The sequence below is a fragment of the Ruditapes philippinarum genome, unplaced genomic scaffold, assembly GCF_026571515.1.
Source record: "Ruditapes philippinarum isolate M1 unplaced genomic scaffold, ASM2657151v2 ctg12653_1_1_1_1, whole genome shotgun sequence".
NCBI classification, from domain to species: Eukaryota; Metazoa; Mollusca; class Bivalvia; order Venerida; family Veneridae; genus Ruditapes; species Ruditapes philippinarum.
The window spans coordinates 1-8,250 of NW_026862699.1; the positions used below are offsets into that span (position 1 = coordinate 1).

Sequence of the window (8,250 nt, forward strand, 5' to 3'; positions counted from 1 at the left end):
TAAAACTTGGTGTATAGCAAGTTTATATGAATACCCTGGTTGGTACCATATTTGGACCCCCTGGGGTCAATGTCACTGTTACTTAAAAAATAGAAAAATGGTTTCCAGAAAATAACTATATTTAGGAATGAGATATTGTTATCAAACTTGGTATTTAGACCCTGGTTGGTATTGCATTTGGACACCCTGGGGTCAAGGTCAAGGTCACCATTACTAAAAATAGAAAAATGTTTTTTGAACAATAACTAGTGTTAGGAATGAGATATTGTTATCAAACTTGATGTATACCAAGTTAATATGAAGATCCTGGTAAAGACGTTGCTAAGGTAATAACATTAAGTTATGGCTAAATATCGAATTTCAATTGCTTGTTTTGGCTCACGTTGAGTAAACTATAACGGACTGTACTGTGGCCTCCTGCTCAAACCATCAGCATCACTGTTCTGGGTACCTGGCTTGTAAACAGCTTTGAAGTTGTAATTACCAAGAGCAGCTAACCATCTGTGACCAGTAGCATCTAACTTGGCAGAAGAAGAGACATATGTAAGTGGGTTGTTGTCAGTTCGGACAATAAAGGTGTTTCCATACAGGTAGTCATGAAACTTCTCTGTGATGGCCCACTTCATACACAAAAACTCCAACTTGTGTGCTGGGTAGTTCTTCTCACTGGCACGTAGACCTCTGCTGGCATAGCTAATAACACGTTCTAGGCCATCTTGTTCTTGGTATAAAACACTACCAAGACCTTCTGTCGAAGCATCTACAGAAACAATAAATGGTTTAGAAAAATCAGCATAACCAAGTACAGGTGAATGAGTTAAAGATGAATAATAGTATCAAAAGCCTTTTGTTGCTCATCACCCCAAACCCAGGGAGTTTTACTCTTCTTGGACTTCTTGGATGCCTTGTTGGTTGGATGACCTACTAAAAGTTCATTAAGAGGCTTAGCAATTTTAGCATAATCTTTACAAAAACGCCTGTAATACCCTGTAAAACCAAGAAATATACGTAAAGTTTTAACATTATGTGGTACTGGCCAAATAGTCAAAGGAGCAATTTTCTCAGGATCTGTATGGATACCTTCTGAGGAAACAACATAACCTAAATAAGAAACACTTGAACTGAAAAATTCACACTTTGATGGTTTTAATTTAAGATCAAGCTCTCGAAGACGCTCAAAACAAGCTTCTATTCTGTTGATATGTTCATCGAAAGTCTGCGAAAAAATCAATGTGCTTGGAGCGTTGGTGAGACCAAAAGCCATTCTCTCACATTCGTAAAAACCAAGTCTTCCAACACTAAAAGCCGTCTTCTCCTTGTCTTCCTCAGCTATCTCGACTTGCCAATATCCACTACGTAAATCTAGTTTGGAAAAATATTTGGCATTAACAAGAGAATCTAACATGTCATCTACACGAGGTAAAGTATAAGCATCTTTGATGGTTCTTCTGTTCAATTCACGCAAATCTATACAAAATCTTAAACTGTTATCTTTCTTTCTGACCAAAACAACATTGCTACAATAAGGAGATTGACTTTCTCTAATTGCACCACAATCTAACATTTCCCGCAAATGTTGGCGAACTTCTTCATACATAGATGGGGGAATTCTCCTGTAAGGTTGTTTAAAAGGTTTATCATCAGTAAGCTTAATGTGATGTTTAACTAAGTCAGTTTTGCCAATATCTGTAAAAGATTTAGAAAAAATATTTTCCCAATTGCCTAAAATCTGCTGAGCTCTAATATACTGCTCCTCTGTCAAGTTTTCCTCATGTACCTTTATACCTAAGTCCTGTAAATTTTTAAAAGAAGAAGATACATCTGGTTTAGTAGAAGATTGTTTTTCAGGTTTCCATGAGTCAACAACTTTTACCTCTGAAAGAGAACAAATATGACTATTGGGTAGAATTTTGATGGGTTTACAAGTAATATTGCATACACGGACTGGTACTCTAGCAGTAGATCCTTCACCATCAAGGGAGACAACTCGAGGACAAATATTCAAACCAGCTAACTGTGGTTTACCAGTAGCCTCTGTAATAGCTGTTGATATACCATTATGATTCCTAACAAGACCTGAAATAGTAGAGACTTGATTAGGATGTATCACAATAGGGAATTTGTTGGTTGACTTAACAGAAGTTAAGTTTGTACATGTTATTGCATCCAAAGCAATTCTGTATGCATCTAAAGAAGAAATATCATGATTAAAATCATTGTTACATAAACGCAACACATTTGTACCAATAATACCAGGTACATCTTGGCGGTTTTCTGTATCCGGCACAACTAAAATAGGAACAGAAACACCAGGATCTAAAATAGAAGGTATTAAAATATCACCCTCAATATATCCAATATATGGTAACTTATTACCACTAGCACCTACAATATCAAGATTAAAATCAGTTATATCACACAAATCAGGTCTGGGTTCAAGTGAATTGTATAATGATTCTGAAATCAAGGTAATCATAGACCCACTATCAACAAGTACATCAGTTTCCATACCACATATAACAGCCTTGCCTTGATTGGCTTTGTCAACCATTCTGTCTACCAAGTTACTAACTTGTACTTTAGGGCTTTTACCCACATTGACTTCCTCAGTTCGCCCAACAACAGAGGAGTCTACTCTTTTGGGTCATTTTTACCTTTAAATGTACTGTTTGACCTGTTACTATTTGACCTATTACCAACATAACTCTTACTATCAGAATTATCTTTCTTATCATATCTAGGTCTCTGTTGGTTATAACTCTGATAGTTTCCATCACGTCTCTGGTAATTATACCTATTTCTAGAAAAATAATTGTTACTGGAACTTGCAGTTTCTTTTGGCTTCTCCTGTATCTGTTTTTCTAAAGAGAGCATTTTATTCATAAGTAAATCTATTTTACCAGTAAGATCATCAATAGTTTTCCTATCAACTGGTGTGGACTGCTGGGCTGCATTAACAGAAGCTGAAATATTGCTAGAAGCTGACAATTCATGTTCAACAGAACGCACCTCTCTTAATAATGTGTTGTAATCTGAAATTGAATCATATTTATTTCTGGTAAGAATCTTCAACTTCTCATCACGCAAACCTGTCCAAAATTTTGAACGTAACATATCATTTCTAGCAGCAACTGTAACATGTCCACTTTCAACTGCGACTTGAAGTAAAGCTTCGAGACGACACCCATAAGCAGTAACATTCTCTGAAATTTTCTGAGATGCATTATATAAAAAGACTGCATTACAGACTCATTGGTAGATACTTCACCAAAAAGAATATCAAGTTTATCTAATATAACACCACTTGATGCATGTTCACCCAAAGAAATAAGTGTACGTCTTGCAGTACCTCGCAATGACCTTCTTATAACCTGTAAAATAACTTGTTCAGGTAAATTTTTCTGAAATCAAACATTTAGTTTCAAATCTCCACACAGCATAAGACTCGTCACCCTTTATAGGAGGTTGATCACCTGAAAAATAAGGCAGCTTTGGTGTCTCGAACTTCGGTACCTGAATTTGTGATGGATGCATAGAAAAATCATGAGCTTGAGAAGTTCTAATAAAATCAGTCAATGGTCGTCTAGGAGTAGGTGTGCTTGTACTAACTGGTTTATGCAAAGCTGCATACTCAGATTTAGTTAGCACAACATAATCTCCATTACTCTTTAGAGCCTCTAAAATCTGCTTAAGTTGAGCATCAGATTAAGGTGCATCTTCACCTAATCCCATGCCACCTTTATCAGAAACACCCTCAGCCATTTTAAACAAAAATGTTTAATGACTAGAAGTATGAACACAATATACACAAATATAACCTGTAAAAGAAATTTCAATAATAGCTGAAAATGAAAAATTACTGCACCTGAAATTTAATAAGATAATATTCACATTGACCTGGCCACCACCATGGAATATACTCCTTGAAGAATATGTCAACAAGTTATATAAACCATAGAAAAATTACAATAATGTAATTATCTTCAAATGCAGTGTAATTCAGCCTAAACTTTACAAAAACTTACAATAATTCCCAGCGTTTACAGTCAAACCACTTCAAAAAAAAAACTGCAGCAGCTGTGACACCCCTTGTAAAATCGCGAATGAATAAGCTATTTGGTGTTCGGTCACCAAATAACAAGAACGAAATTACGCGAAAAACAATTAAATATTGTGTATGATATTATTACCAAACACAAAAGTTTAACAACGAAAATATGTCAGGAGTACACGACTGAGTTATGGTATGTAAATGTAACTTACTACATATATACACAACACTATGCTGAATAGTGAATAACACGTATAAATTTTACAAAATGGTATACAGATACGTTATATCAATTTCACGCCGGTGACGGATCACAATATACTCAACCGTCGTCTGCTCAAAATGTACTATTTACACATATGCTGAAACACAAAATGACAACACAACACAGAACATATAACCCTTACCTTACACGCTCCTCTTCTCAATCATACATCTATGGTAAGTAAAGTGCAAAGAGTATGTGAATACAGTATGCAAAGAAAGTGTGCTCGATAGTTGGGCAAGAATAAATCAGACCGAAGGATTGGGACAACTCAATAATTTAAACACACCCTAACGTTTTAGAAAAAAAAATGATGAATAAATAACCACGGATTTATATTACAAGGATCGGACACTATCGTTTAGCTTAAAATCTCGTCGCGCGCATGCGCGGAATCGCATATCGGATAAAGGTGGACAGAATGAGAGATGGCGGAACGCGCGGAGTGCGAAATATGACAGATTTTCACAAGAGTATGTGGTGTTATGGAAGCTTTGTGAAAAATTTTACACATATCAATGTATTTGAACAGTATTATTTTGTGTCGCTAAAGTATTAATATATGAAAATATTCCGATAGAACGCTGCAACGCTGAGTTAAAATAGTACCTAATTTAAAAAATATTCGTCTATTGTTTAGGCATACTCTCTACACTTTGACGCCCTTTAACTTCAAGCACAAATTATTACCGCGATTCAGATTAAGATAATTAATTTCTACATGGTTTAATGGTTGCAATGCTAAAAAAAGTTTCTTGATTGCTTAAAAACTTTTAAAGAAATTCATGTTTGAAATTTGTCTTTTTTCTGTGAATTATTTCCAAATAATTTGAACATCTTTTATTTGATTACCTGAATATAAGTATAAATGTAGTATTCTACTAATTAGTGTATTTTCAGATCAATGAAAAAAGCGTTCATACATAGATGAATTCATTATATTGGCAAGGAAGAAACTTTCATTGGCATACAGAACAGCTGTTTTATAATATTATTTTTTATGTTGACACAGAATTTATCATAGTTATCCTTCACAATTCCCGTCAAATGATTTATTTGTCATATGTTTATTTTCATTATTTCAACGAAAGGACTTGTATATTTTCAATTTCATTTATAAATGTTAATAAAGAAAATAGATTTACATTGTATTTATATCTATCATCTTCAGAATCATTTTCTCATTACACATACAATGGACTGTAGTTTAAGACCGCGCACATACAAAATATACATTCAAATTCTATTTGTTTTTGAAGATTGATTGTTGCAATTATCACATGCAACCTGGTAATGAAAGTTTGAAAATAAAGTTTTTCAATTATCACTTGTTACCTGGTAATTAACCCCCTTCAAAAGTAATTAAACTTCAAAGACATTTAAGCGATGTCACAGATTTATATTACAATATAAATCCGTGGCGATGTGTAAAAAATAATCAACAGTTACTTTTATTTCGCATAATACTGACTCAAACTGTAAAGATTTTTATTGTTTTTCTAGTGTTAAATTAAAAAATATCAGAAATATCTTTCTACAGGCATTCAAATAAAAAGAATAATCAAAATATGCGAGTGACATTAAAAAGGCCGGAATCGAGACAGCCACACGAGAGTAGGGCCTACTTTACTGTTACGATGATTGTCTACTTAACTGCACCGACAGATAATAATGATATAAATTATGAATGAAATTTAAATATTGTATGAATATGGCAATATTAAAATCTCGGCAATATTTTGTACTAAAAAAATGTATATTTTCTTCACGTCTTGAGCGAATTGTGAAGCCCGCAATACATTACCCGTAAAACAATTGTGCGTTAATAAATTTGACTACATAATCCAATAAATCTTAAATATTGCATCTTTGATCAACTGTGAATAACTTACATTGGCTTCTTTTTTATTTTGAAATTGAATTTATTACGTGTCCATAATAATTAATTTCAAATACCTGCTTTTTATATAAAAAATGTAAATTTACCGCGGATTTCGTCAAGTTATTTTTTTTAATCGCCGTTGCGGACAAATGAACTATACCTTTAAAAAATAAGTTAGATATATGAATAAAACAAGTATTTTTCTTCAAAATAAACTTTAAATTTCCAAAATCGGATAATAAATGGAAAAGCTATATGGTATTTTGTAAAGTAGGTATCCGTTGCGAACGGGCATTTACGCTTAGCGCCGGTAGATTATCGATCGATGTACCTTTATCGGGTGCACGACAAGATATTTAAGCATTTATATAGGGTTAACTGGGAGTGTCCGATCCCTGTAATATAAATCCGTGAAATAACACACCCTATACTTTGAGAAAAAATAATGTAAATACCAAAAAATAACCTAAGACGCTGTGTTGTACTAAATATATACTCTATCTAGATCAAACTCAATGACAAAAAATATATCCCTAATCGATTATATACTCTGTAAAGAAAAAAAATCGGAAAGAGAAAAAAATACCTCACGAAAATATATGACAATTCAGTTTACATACTCACAAAACAAAATTCACAAACCTCTATACATATATATCACATCCAATAAAATCCTAAACAATATTTACACACAATAAAGTCCTAATCCGTTATATAGCAAGAGATACCTGCTAAATATTCATTCAAAATGTTCAATGTTCCTCCTTTCCTCATCCCGCGTTAGTCATCCGGTTTCCGTAATAATTACACGTCGTAGAAATTCCTCAATTCCGTAAAGTATAGATGTAAATCGATACTGAAGACGCGAGTGTGCACACTTATAACTTAATTAACACTAGCGCTAGATTTCACATAAAATAACTCCTGATGCATCAAACTTTCACAATTAGGATCCTCCAATGATCTGAAACAAATCCTTTCTGGTTTCTTCAAAACTCGGGGTTCCTAACGACTCTGTCGGAAAATTCCTCACTCTCTCAAAATACGTGGTCGGATTCACATCCGTGACCTGTAGATTGGCTCTCCCGATGGACGTAAACTCGTCACCTCCTCTGTCCAGACACTGTGGCTTCTCGTAGACCACACTGGCCACCAATGTCACAGGGTAGAATTAATAATGAACTCCTGGCGTAGGTTCGTCAATTTAATATATAATACGAAGATAAAGCCTAAAAACATAAATACATGATTATAATACAAGTTAATTAAAACATACATAAAATACAACAATACAACAATTGAACGATGTAAATAAGAATTATTTCAAGTAAATGAATCAAATGAAAATAATCTTACCACAGCGTCTCAATAAATAACTTAATAATAAGTTATTTCCAAAAATTCTATTAAATAAACTTAAAGAATTTATGTACTAAGTAGAATAGTATATCTTAACTCGTAAGAGAATAAAGACGAAGTGAAGTGAAGAAGGAAAGTTCGCGGGAATTTGGAAGAAAGGAAATGTTAAAAACCAATCTAAAACTTTCTCTCAAAACTCTTTCATACAACGTACAAAACGATTGGACATACAAAAACAGTTCACAAAATTGCACGAGATACAGACATAGTTGAATTGTTTCGGCTGTTTCCGTGAATTTCCGCTAATAAGCGTACATTACGGACCCATCCGATACAATACAATAGCAGACGATAACAGACGCCACGGAGACAAACGATAATCGACGCATGCGCGGACATTAAGAATACTTTTCCCGCGACTAAATGACGAACAGTGCACGGCAAAATGAACAATTAACATAATAAATAAAACGACCCGTGACAAAAGTATATATTTTATAATGTTACATCTGATGGGAAGAAAACATATTTCTGAAGAAATTTAATATAAAATTTTCTTTGTTCTGATTTCAATAATAATTATTGTATGAGGCACATAATTAACATATCATATAAGACTTTATTTCTTCCCAAAACAAATTTGCATAAAGCAACATTAAACCACTATGAAATTAACATTCTCAACTTTTTTCA

General features: G+C 33.6%; 1 long non-coding RNA gene and 1 pseudogene across 1 annotated transcript; both read right to left on the minus strand.

Moving 5' to 3' along the window:
* Window positions 1–1,253: 1,253 nt before the first annotated feature.
* On the minus strand, window positions 1,254–4,306 carry LOC132719939 (uncharacterized; annotated as a pseudogene).
* A 3,047-nt stretch (window positions 4,307–7,353) lies between these two features.
* Window positions 7,354–8,043, minus strand: LOC132719940 (uncharacterized). The gene is made up of 2 exons (XR_009624287.1): window positions 7,555–8,043; window positions 7,354–7,427 (listed from the first exon to the last, which is right to left on the minus strand). It is a non-coding gene; the product is annotated as an uncharacterized LOC132719940 (long non-coding RNA).
* Window positions 8,044–8,250: the final 207 nt, after the last annotated feature.